Raw genomic sequence first — 12,851 nt, forward strand, 5'->3', positions numbered from 1 at the left:
GGCTGAGAACAATAAATGCCCATTCCTAAACTGCAAGTCCCAGGATTTCATGGGATGGTTCCATGGCAGTTAAAATGGAACCACAGTGTTATAACTGTAGTGTGAGCCTTAGATAAGCCATTGATAAACAGTACTATTTTATTTTGACAAGGAAGGATTGAGGCTAGAAAGCAAGGTTGAATAAGAATTCTGTTTCAATTCATTTTTGAAAAGAATTTATTAGAATTTATAATTTTCTTTGCATACAGGAAGGGAATAATGTGATGTTTGTTTTTAAATTAAATGTGTGACAGATTCATTCATTTTGGCTTAAGGCTTTGAGAAATTCTACCTATTAAGAATTTAGCTTTGAATTGCTGTCTTCCCACATCAGTTACACTGAAATCTCTATTTTCTGAGAGACTCCTCAACTTTAAAACTAGAGGCAGCATGGTCTTGTCATGGTGGTAACACTGGAATAGGTATACCTACTGAAATTGGCCAGTTAAAATAGGAGAGAATTCTGTTTCAGTTTATTTTGAAGAAATTCTTGAAATTTACCAGTTTACCAATTGCATAGGGTAGAACGCAACAGAAAGCAAAACAAATTTCCACATCCCTAGTCCCCATCTCTTTGGTAAAGGGCAGAATTGATTTAAACATAGACTCATAGAATCATAGAGTTGGAAGAAACCACAAGAGCTATCCAATTGAACTCCCTGCGGGAGCACCCCCAACAAATGGCCATCCAGCCTCTGTTTGAAGACCTCCAAAGAAGGTGACTCTACCACACTCCAAAGTAGTGTGTTTCACTGTTGAACAGCTCTTACCATCAGGAAGTTATTTCTAATATTTAGTTGGAAGCTCTTTTTCAGTAGTCTGAATCCATTGTTCCATGTCCTAGTCTCTGGAGCAGCAGAAAAAAAGCTTGCTCCATCCTCAATATCACATCCTTCAAATATTTAACATGGCTGTCATGTCACCTCTTAACTTTCTCTCTAGGCTAAAAATACCCAGTTCCCTAATTGTTTCTCATGGGGCATGGATTCCAGATCTTTAACCATTTTGGACACGCTTCAGCTTGTCAACATCATTTTTGAATAGTGGTGCCCAGAACTGGACACAATGTTCCAGGTGAGGTCTGACCAAATCAGAATAGAGTGGTATTATGACTTCACTTGATCTAGACCAGTAATGTCCAAACTCTGGCCCTCCAGGTGTTTTGGACTTCATCTTCCAGAAGCCCCAGCCACCTTGGCCAATAGTCTGGGATTCTGGGAGCTGAAGTCCAAAACACCCAGAAGGCCAGAGTTTAGACATCACTGATCTAGACACTATACTCCTGTTGATGCAGCCTAGAATCACACTGGCTTTAGATGTCATGTCACATTGTTGAACAATGTTTAGCTTGTTGTTTATTGAGACACCTAGATCCCCTTCTCAGGTACTGTTGTCAAGCCAAGTGCCACTCATTCTATATCTGTGCATTTCATTTTCAATGATAAATATCATTAATTGGCACATTGCTTTATTTCATGACTCAACACAATGAAGCAGCATGGTAATTTTAGCCTCTGGACTTAATGGTCTTATACAGCCTGCCCACTCTTTAGCGATACTTCTACCCAAAGGCAGTTGGCTTGTTTTAATGTCTTTTGGATCTTATCTGCTTATTCTGTGGAATAACAGCACCACAACTGGAGATTGAATGCTAGAGTTCAGGATGGACTCAACATGGAAACTCAGCAAAGATTTTTTCCCCCATGGATGAAAGAACAGAGTTTGAACAAAATAAGCAAGTGTCTGGGACTACTGTTGCTGTCGAATTAACATATATTCTTCACTTGATGACTTCAACATCAAGGGATGACAATGTTTGAAAGAGCCATCATATATATAATCTATCATTTGCATTTCTAAATACCTAAAATCCCACGTTTTTTTTTAACTAAGCCAATTCACATTTGTACCTGCTGATTATTTGGGTCTGATGTACACATCCTTGCTCTTATCATCAGTGATGACATCCAAATGGTGATGACATGCGATTGGGCCATCACACCTCTAAGTCTACTGATAACAACAACAACAAGATCAACAACATGTTATATTACTGTCCAGTGCTTCTCATGGTATCAGTTCACATGTTCAGCCATTAAGTGTACAGTAATCACATGTGGAGATATTTTTTGATGACATGTCTTTTGGTGAACCAAGCCAGTTCATTGTGGCAATGAAGATAATGAAGTTGTAGTAGGCCAGAGTATAGGTATGGGATACATTTAAAGGTTATCTGCCTTCAGGGTTGGATTAGTTATTATGGAAGTGCAGAGGGAAAATCCTCACAAGAGTTATTAACACAGCAAATGTAAGATAGCATTTTCTCTTAGGCTCAATTATTTTTTGCCTACTGCCTACAAGAAGAATGATCTGATATTGCTTTAAAAAAAATCTTCCTCCCACTCAGATACACAAAGTCACATATCTCCAAAACATAAAATAAAATCTACTGAGAATTTTCTCAATTTCAACCTCACAAATGGAAAAAAACCATAAAAATTATAATCTTGTACAATTGTTTATTTATGAATTGTATGATTTCTTTTGAACAAACCACTGCAGAGTGATTGTGCAGTACAGTAAGAAATCGATTTTGATATTGCTTTCAATGGTTAAAAGGCTGTGCAATTCAAGATACAATTAGCTATAGACTTAAACGAAGGATGGACAAACTGCTGCCTATCAGATGCTGCTGGACTGCAGCTCTTCTATGGTGAGAAATGCTGGGAGTTGCATTCAAAAACACCTGGAGGGCTACCTGCATCCATATGATGAGTCTAGGGTCTGCGGTCCAAGGTTTGATTCAGGTCTCCCTGAATCAAACACAGTTTATGCCACGAATGAACACTGTTTTGAGTGTTACCAGAAAATAGGTGGTGGTGGTGGGGTTAATACATTTAACAAATTCAAAACCATCACTGTTTCACTGCTAGGTTGCACTGACACTGAACCTAAAAATCACATGGAAAGAATCTGCAGGTTATGATGCTTGCTCAAATAGTCAAAGTTGACAGATTCCACAACAAACTGACCTCTGGCTATTCTTGACTGGTACATATTCGAATATGCTTTTGTCTCAGTTTTGAGAGAAGAACTAATGAAGAGGAAAAAACAGTTCAAACTAATGCATTTTTAAAGCAAAATACATTTAGCAATGAATATTTTGTTAGATTAATACAAAAACAGGATGGATGAAGCTTATGGAGGAAGATATTCTGAATTCCATAAAACAGACAGCTCTGTCCATTCCTAGATAAAATTTCTATGCAAAACATCACCAGTTAAATAAGGATATATTTGTCATGTCAATTTATTCATTTATTCATTCAATTTATATCCCATTTTTGTCCCATCAAGGGATCCAAATCAGCTTACAAAATTTAAAAGAGAAGTGGGCTAAAATGTACATTGCAAAAGTTAAAAAAACAATTAAATAACAATGCGGTTAAAAACAGACAGTTGAAAACACTTGAAAATATATTTAAAACATAACTAAAACAAACAGGACTAAAACGCATCACACCACTATCAACACTATTACACCATATAAATTAATAATCAATCAGATGCATGCCTAAATAGGAAGGTCTTAATTTGTTGGTGGAAAGAGAGCAGGGAGGGGGCCAATGAGACCTTCCATGGAAGCAAGTTACACCATCTGAGAGCAGCCTCTAAGAAGGCTATCTCCCATATCCTCACATAATGTGCATTGATGGTGGTAAGACTGAGAGAAAGCCCTACCTTGAGAACCTTAAAACTTAGGTTGCTTCATAGAGGTGGATATGGTCTTTTAAATAATTTGGACCCAAACTATTCAGGGCTTTAAAGTCACAACCAGCACTTTGAATTCTGCTTAGAAACAGATCTGTGACCAGTGGAGTTGTTTAAGCAGGATGAGCTATATAACTCTGCAAATGGCATAACAAATAATAACATTCCTTTTTTGCATAACATTTCTAGTTACTTTTTTAAAAAAAACATTTTAAGGTATTTCAGAGGCATTTTGAGTAAAGTTTCAAATTGTACACTCTTGTCTTGTCAGTACTGAGGACAACTCACACAAGAGTGATTTTAAAAGATATCAATAAGGAAATAAGGAATGCAATGAGTTGCTTTAAAAAGCAAATAAAAACATTTGTAATATTAATGGTAACAAATTGATTTGTTGGCTTTGCAATAAGCTACCTGACATAAAAAGTAACTTTTCAGACCTGCCCTAGATAAAATATTACAAGAGTGCTCTTGTAGCAGATCTTGTCTCCAGTGCCTAGGCAACAGCTTCTGCTATGCATCCACAACACAGGTTCATGGACTCTGGAATGGGAAAAATAGAAGGGGTTCAAGGCTAGGCTGGGGAGGGGCTAAGATCCTCCTATATTAATCTGGGAAAATCGGATCATCAAGATTCCTATGTAGATGAACCTCCTCAAACTCTAAATAAATAAATAAATATTAAACAGCCATTTTCACTGAGATTTCCTGGTAATAATAAAGACTGCCTACAATCTATCCCAAGCATATTTACTTGGGAATATGCGCTCAGCTTCAGGGGAAACATCCTCTGAACAAATCTTGCCAAGAAAACACCATGATAGGTTTGCCTTAGGGTCACCATAAGCTAGGAATGACTTGAAGGCACATAACAACAACAAAGATATATTGAACACATGGCGGGCATTTCTAAGCAGACACTGTGCTTGTAAGAGTCATTATATTTAATGATGTTTCAGTGACAAAAGAAACGTGGCCTTCCTCTGCAAGTAGGAAAACGTAGTAACAATTTGGCTGCCTCCCTACACTAAAAACTGTTCTGGGGGGCCTGCGCATATCCAAGGTCCACTGGGCTTCACATATCCTTTTTCTTGCTATTTGCTACCCTTTCGTGTTTGTCAAAAGCATCAGATTGTTCTTCTTTTACTGATTTGCTATTTGTGAATAGGAGAAGCATGTGCATCAAGTCTAATAATGGAGTTTATCACACCAGCAAAAAAGACGGGAGCTCCCATCAATATCACATGATAATGCGATGATGATCACATGACTCCAAGCGAAATCTCAATTATCCCATGATCATCCTATGAATAAAGAGGAATTCTAGCACTACTTTTTATTCACAGAAAATCCCCGTGAATAAAAAGTAGTGCTAGAATTCCTTTTTATTCACAGGATAATCATGGGATAATTGTGACATCACGCAATGTCGTGTGATAATCATCACATTATTGTGTGATATTGACAAGAGCATACCACTATGCTCCTATCTTTTTGGCCGGTATGATAATCTCCTATGCTAAGGAGAGCTTCTCTTTGCTAACACAGTCATGAGCTACTCATACAGGAAAGAGTCAGTAGCTATTGAAGAGTTACTTTTTGTGATTGTCCAGGATCATGCACTCCTTATGCTTCTTGAATCAAATTTCTTTGCTACTTTTGGGATACATCAAAAAATTAATGATGAGTGAGCTTGCATTTCTGCCAGAATTCAGTGTGGCCTAAAGGAAGGAGATGAATATGGACACATTATTCATCTGTTTTCTTCCCAGGATGCAGAATCTCCCTCTTGAGCTTAGCCTGAAAATTGCTTGTGCAGTGTAAACACACCTAGCAATAATGGTTATTTTCAGATCCTGTGATATGCATAGGAATGAGATGATGCTCAATTACAACAGAGTAAGCTGATAAAGGAACAGTGGCAATTGGTAGGGGATGCTGGAGTTCTCCATGGGAAGCAGTTGTGTTTGGCTCAGCCTGAGGCATCCCCTCAAGAGGAACTTCTGTTTGATTTTGATCTGTGCAGATGAGAGAGTGTGTTTGCAGCAGCAACTGATTTCACAGGCTATGTGTGAAAAGAACTGTGCTGCAATGGGAAAAGGCCTCTTCAAACGTGTTTTGCTCTGCTACATAAACATCTCTTATAAATGGCTGCAAAACGGGAATTGAAGCAAAAGAGTCTGTCAGAGATAATAATAAACTATTAGTTGGAGCTAGTCAGGTTTCACTTGGTAGGCTTATGGCTCAATCATCTCCCATTTCCAAGTATAGTATTTAAGCTGCACTTCTGAAATGACAAGTTTTATGTTCCTCCCAAGTTGATCTCAGTGAAAGAAGATCTTGTTTCATTTTACATGTTTAATATTTTGTGAGTGAAATTTTCCTCTTTGATTCTCTTCTGAGACTCCCATATCAAGAAAGCCAGGAATGGTATGGCAATTTATACTAACTGCTAAGTTGCTCTGAAGAGTCTGTGTATTCATAAGACTTTTCTGCTGACTACATTTTTATCTTTCTTAAATAAAACTGTTGTGAATGCATCTTGTATAGCAGTGGATCAAACATACCGCCCATAAGACTTGGAAATTACTGGAGGTCTTGGTAAACCAACTCTGATAAACTGCTTGTATTTTACAGACTTAAGCAGATACATTTTCCCCTTTCAGTTCCAGTTTAACCTGGTGTTGATCAATATGGCTTTGATGGCTGTTGATAGAACAAATTAATGCAAGTGCAGGATAAAGTACAGTATTATTATATTTATATCCCTCCACAGTTTGAGTGGGGATTTGAACCCAGGTCTCCCTAGTGCTAGTCTGATATTGTAACTGGTACACTATAATGTTCTTTTTGGGTGTGCATTTCTTTTTTGTTCTTTGCATTGCTATTATTTTGTAGTTAGCCATAGTGAACTTTCTTTAAAAATGGCAGAATTTTCTATCTGTCTGTCAACCAATTGTTTCTTTATCATTGTGAGCTATCCTCCCCACCTTTTTTTACTTCTGTGGAAATTGTAGGTCAGCCACGAACTGTGTGTGGCCCTGAGATGGTACTTTTTGTTCAGCCAGTTTCCCAATTGTAACCTAAGAAAAATAATACACCTCAGAGAATGTTTGGGAGAGGTAATGAAGTCTGTGCCCTGATAGCATGGAAATGGTTAAACAAATACCCCAGCTGTGGCATACTTAGGGTTTCCCAGCCTGGTGCTCTCTACATGTATTGGACCAAATCATCCCACCCAAAACTGGCATTTGGCCATGCTAAAGGAAGAAGCTGGGAGCCCCTCACATATTTTTTTTTTTTTGGGGGGGTATATGACTTTTGACTGTTGCATAGGGAAGAAATCTAGAAAAGAGCAATAACATGGTGTGTGTGTGCATGTGCGCATGTAATAATATACTAACTTTTACAGTAAGTTACAATCTCGATCCATTTTGTTGACAAATTAGAATTCCTGTTGCTGGTTGTGGCCAATGAGACAGTGACTTTTAAGAAGCCATAGCTGACTGCAGGCTGCCTGGATGATATTGACTCAACATAAAGCAAAGCCTACAATTGTGTTTCTAAAGAACCAGTGCAAAGTGATATGAAATTAAAATAAATGGGAGCATTAAGTGTTCCCCTGAGTCAATAGCATTGACACTTAATGGTCAGAGACATACAGAAGACAGCGGTGGCAGCAGCCTCACTTGTATCCAAGCCCTTTAGACAGACTTGCAGCAAGATTAATTTGCTAGCAACCTTCATTGCTTTTCCTAGTAACTAGGACTGGGGTGGCAGGGGTCGGGGTGGGGGAGACAGAGTGGGGGATCTTAAATTGTTTCATTGCTAAATTCACTAGGGATTGGTCTAGCAGGGCTGCGGTGAGCAACCCCCCCCCCCCCCCAATCTTCTCATCTTTGAAGTGAGTGGGTGTTTACCAGTAAGGCTGATGTTCCCATAAGGGAGAGCTATTAAAGAAACATTAAGAAGCCAAACCTTCAACAGGGGTAATGACTGTGGTGGGGAGCCTGGAGAAGGAGGGAAGCGGCCCTTCACCTCTCACAGCTTTGTTTTTTTCCCTTTAAACTGGAGTTAAATTACTTCCATTATCTTTTTATTTATTTGGCATCTTTGGTCACAAAAACACTTTGCTGATAATAAACAAACAGAAGCCCCAGCGATCTATGTTTGGAGCAGTAGTAGCTTTCTGACATTTAGAGTTTTAAGAGATGGACTATATTGAACCCAGAAGTGCTGTAGTCTATACACCGAGGGCATTTGAAAAGGCCTTTTTTGAGTAATGGCTGCAGAGAGAGAGAGCAGCAGAGGCTACAGACTCAGACATGCCTCACACAGGAATGGAGAATGTAGTGAATCTATACACAGCATCCAGACTGGAAGAATATAGGCTGAGGGTGGAAGAGCATGCCAAAAAGAGGAATGTGGTAGCCTTCAAAATGGTGGATGTGTGTTTGTGTCTGTCTGTGTGTCTGTAAAAATTGCTTGCCTCCTTGTTTTTGATTCTTCACCCTATGATTTAACTTATTTCTCTGGAGACATCCTTGAAAACAGGATATTCTCACAAAATTGTGGTTCCAAGAACCATTAATCCTATAGGTTCCTCATGATACTTTTTAAAAAAGTATAATGCTTTTCTATGAGGTTAAACTGGAAGCCAGATCATTTTCATAAGTTCAATAAAACACTTTTGGGTGGATATTTTATTTTCCATTGTTTTCCCCTGCTTCTGCTGCCACATTTTGAAGTAGCAAATTCCATAAATGAATTATATGTTGTGTATCATGACTGTCCTGCATAAGACAAAAGGGTTAACTGAAAACTGAATGTGGCCAAGCAAAGTGGGTACCATGTAACTCCTTTAATAGGTCATGACACAACTCATTAAAGGATCTGAAAATTAACTGGATTTTGAAGAAGGATTTGGCTTTATAAACAGAGATGTGCAGGCTCTTTTGGTATAGCTCGAAAGCATGAAGGAAGACAAGACGTCAATATTTCTTTAATCAATGGGACTGCTTTGTGTAATAACTGTTCCAGCTAGTTACAAAGGATGAATCATAATAATGTTCAAAATGCCACCAACATATTTAAAACAATAATTAGCAATAATTAACTGCCTTAACAAGCTGGCATAGCAGAGGATGAAATGTCAACTCCCATTTACAGACATACTGATTAGCATGGAGGTTCTGTTATTCCTTAATCATTTGCAGTCATGTACTTCTCTGTTTAAAAGGAGACCTCAAAGCAGAAGGCAGCGGGAGCAGGGGAAGACAGCCAACAATAGGACACCCACAGTTCCCCCTTGATTTTTAGTGCTTTTATTGGGCAAGACTGCAGACTGTGATTTAGGGTGGTCGCTTAAGCATCACCAAAAGTGAGGACAAAAGAGAACACTGATTTTCATAACGATTGCAAGTGCTAATTTTACATATACATGCACATTCAAAAACATTTACTATAATATATAAAAGTTGGAGTCACAATGTACCTGCTCATTCTGATATCCAGGTGCCAGTTGTGGAGGGCACCTTCAAGCCCCTGTTGTTCCTCCTTCTGCTTCTTTATCTTTAAACTACACTGGGACTGTACAGGCATTCAAACAGGAGTGGATGGGGTCCATACTGGGTGAAAACTGGACTAGAGATTGTAATAAATTATGTGCAACCTAAAAATATACTGAACTATCTAATAAATTAAAACATTAAGGCTGGCATTCTGCTGGTTATTCATAACAAGAGTGGACCCCTTCAATCATTTGTTTATTGTTGAGTCAACATATAGGTAATCCCTACTGATTCATTGGGTCTGCTCTGATCAGGGCTAACAAGAAGATTTAGGTCTTAAAACAGTTAAGACCATATATATATATATATATATATATATATATATATATATATATATATTGACTAAGATAATTAAATCTGGGGTGAGAAACTTTCCCTCCATAAATTGCTGTGGATTGACCCAGCAAAAAAATCAGTCAGAATTCCCCAACAAGCAATCACATTTATGAAGAGGGCCTCTAGTGTCTTCCTGATTTTCTTGATAAATGATAGACAGATAGAACATGAACAGATAAGTCCCCCCCCCCCCCCCGAATTTTATTCCACACTAAAAAGATTTATCCCATTGATTTTTTGCCTGCCACACAACCATTATAGACACGGGAGCACTGCTTACCCCAATGCCAGCCCTCACTCATGCAAAGAATCGTGTCTATAAACATGGCATGGAAGTTTGCATTGATATTAAGGGAACACTAGCAGAATGTGGCACACAATGGCTCAGTGGTTAGGATGCTGACTCTAACTGCAAGCTCGGCATATCAGTAGTTTGAGGCCCCACATGGCAGAGTGAGCTCCCATCACTAGTTCCAGTTTCTGCCAACTTAGGAGTTTGAAAGCATGTAAAAGTGCAAGTAGATATAAAGTTAACACTCTCGTGGCAAGTTAACAGCATTCTGTGGAGTCATGTTGGCCACATGATCACAGAGTTGACTTTGACAACACAGGCTCTTTGGCTTAGTAAGGGAGATGAGCACTGCCCCCTAGTCGAACATGACTTGAGTTGACAAAGGAGAAAACGTTTACCTTACCTTTAAGAGAATCTACCTTGGCATTATTTTGTCATAAAAGATAGAATAATTCTAGTTAATTTAAACCTTCTGTCATCTTGCTGTGCTATCCCCATTCACTGGGAGGCAGACTTCTCCAACCTTCCCTAACACCTAAAGACAAAACTACAGTCAGACCTGAGATATTTGTTCCTTCAGAGGGCCTCTAGGCTGATCCAGTACTCTTTCCCTCTGCAGGCCCCCTGAATTCTTCAAATGGTTAAAGTCCTGTCTATCATAACTCATCCACTGGATGAATCCTACAAAGAGCAGAAAAACATCATAACTCAGCACTTGGACAACCCAGATGAGGAGGAGGAAAGGGCAGGGTGCATTTGTTGACAATGCTCTTGGGAGTATGTGGAGCTGTCAGAGACCATAGACACAGAAGGCAATACACCCCTGTCCTTCAGTGAATGTAGAAGGAAGTGGTGCCACACCCAGCTCAGATTAAATACCAAATGCCAAACTAATTAGGAACTATTGAGGCACAGGTGACCTTGAGGGAACTGCCCATAAATATCTTGATTCCAGTCTTACTGCTGACTTATCTGCTGGCATTAGTCTCTGGTGTTCCTGTCTTGTCTTGACCTTGGACAGCCTGCCTTTGGACTACTCTGTTTATTCCCTGCTGGCTTGTGTACTTGGACTTCTGGATTGGCTAACAACAACCCTTGTGATTCTCCTTGCATCCTGCTCAGATAACCCCTGCCTGGCCTGGCCTGGCCTGACCATTCAACAGTGCCTGCTTGCTTCCTTGGGCACTTACTGACTTGTGTTCAGGACACTGCCATGCAATAAAAGGTGTAGGGAGGGAAGAAGGAGATCAGTGAGAAATAAATAGGTGGAGAGAGAAGCAGCACTAAAGTGGAAGCTAAGGAACTACTAACTATTGTGTGGATATATACTTCTGTTACTGCTATTTAAAATAAAATTGATGAGTCTTTGGATAGGAATAGAATGCCATAGGTCAAAGATGCAAATTAGAGTGGCTGAGAAAGATATTTGTCATAAGCTACTTCTACAGTGCAGAAATAATGCAGTTTGGTACCACTTTAACTGATGCAGCTCCATCCTATGAAATCCTGGGATTTGTAGTTTGCTGTGGCACCAAAGCTCTCTGACAGAGAAGGCTAAATATCTCACAAAACTACAAACCCAGAATTCCATAGCATTGAATCATGGTAGTTAAAGCAATGCCAGACTGCACTATTTCTGCAGTGGAGATGAAGCCATAGTCAAATGTATATGATTAGTTCATTTACAGAAATTAGCTCTTCATCCCTGTAAAATTTTCAGCATGGGAAAACCACAACATGTGTTTTCACAGCAGATAGTACCAGATGACAATGATGATTATGGCACATAGCATATGAACACTACAGATGCTTCAAAGTAGCCTTCATGTACCATAAATAACTAGGGCTAGCATGCACCCACTCACTACTTCCAGAATGAGTATAAACAATCTGTGGGGTTGTATTGACTGTCTGATCACTCCTGATTTATATATGCAAGTTCTTAGACAGTTGGCTCTATTTAGCCTCATTAGTCATTTACCCCATTCTTGTGTCACTTTGTGGCTCCCTCAGAAATTGCTCTGTTTAAGTCCTCTGTATTGAAAAAAGAGGAATCCTGCATAGCACAACAGGAAAGCAGGAATAATCCAAGCAACCATTTCACTGGTAGCCTTGCACCACAGAAGGCCTTTAATTAGCTGCTCAGATGGAAAGAAAATTGATTCTGCCTGTATTAGTTACAGGCACATGAGAGTGATACTAAGCAGACAAGAGGCCATTTATTCATTAAAATGGAAAGTGTCTTCTCTAACCTTGTAGATGTCCCCAGGCAGACCTCATGCTTCTAATTTCTTGGGCAGGTTAGCGGGATAGGGTCAAAAACACAAAGGGAATGTTGCTTTCTTTTTATTGATGAAGCACATCCTATGCACATCTACTATGGTTCACATGCAACTATTACTACTTTTTCATGTGCTTAAAATTAGTCCAAGTTGGCTCAAGTTAAATTAAAATGGCAGAGTAAGAATATTTGCCTTCCCTGCCATCCTATATCATTTTAAATTTAAATTGCTTAAAATTGCAATTGAAGGGAACAAAGGAAATCTGGATGTAAATAAATGATTACTATCATGGATTTAAATCTGGACCCTCATACAAATGGAATGGGCTGTGTGTTTGTTTTTCTGTTCAGAGGATTGATGAAGCAAGAAAAAAAAGGTGGTTGAACTCAGAAGATCCAAATTAATTTAAATTATTAAAATATTTTTACTGCAGTGTTCAGATATCATGTGGAGTATTTCAAAGCAGGCTTAGGAGTACAGCAGTTTCTTATAGTTTGACTTCAAGGACATACCACATACTTGTGTTTTGCTATCCGAATCCTATTCTGGGGCGACGGGAAT

The sequence above is a fragment of the Sceloporus occidentalis genome, unplaced genomic scaffold (assembly GCF_023333645.1).
Source record: "Sceloporus occidentalis isolate IW3139 unplaced genomic scaffold, rSceOcc1.0.p SCAF_6, whole genome shotgun sequence".
NCBI classification, from domain to species: Eukaryota; Metazoa; Chordata; class Lepidosauria; order Squamata; family Phrynosomatidae; genus Sceloporus; species Sceloporus occidentalis.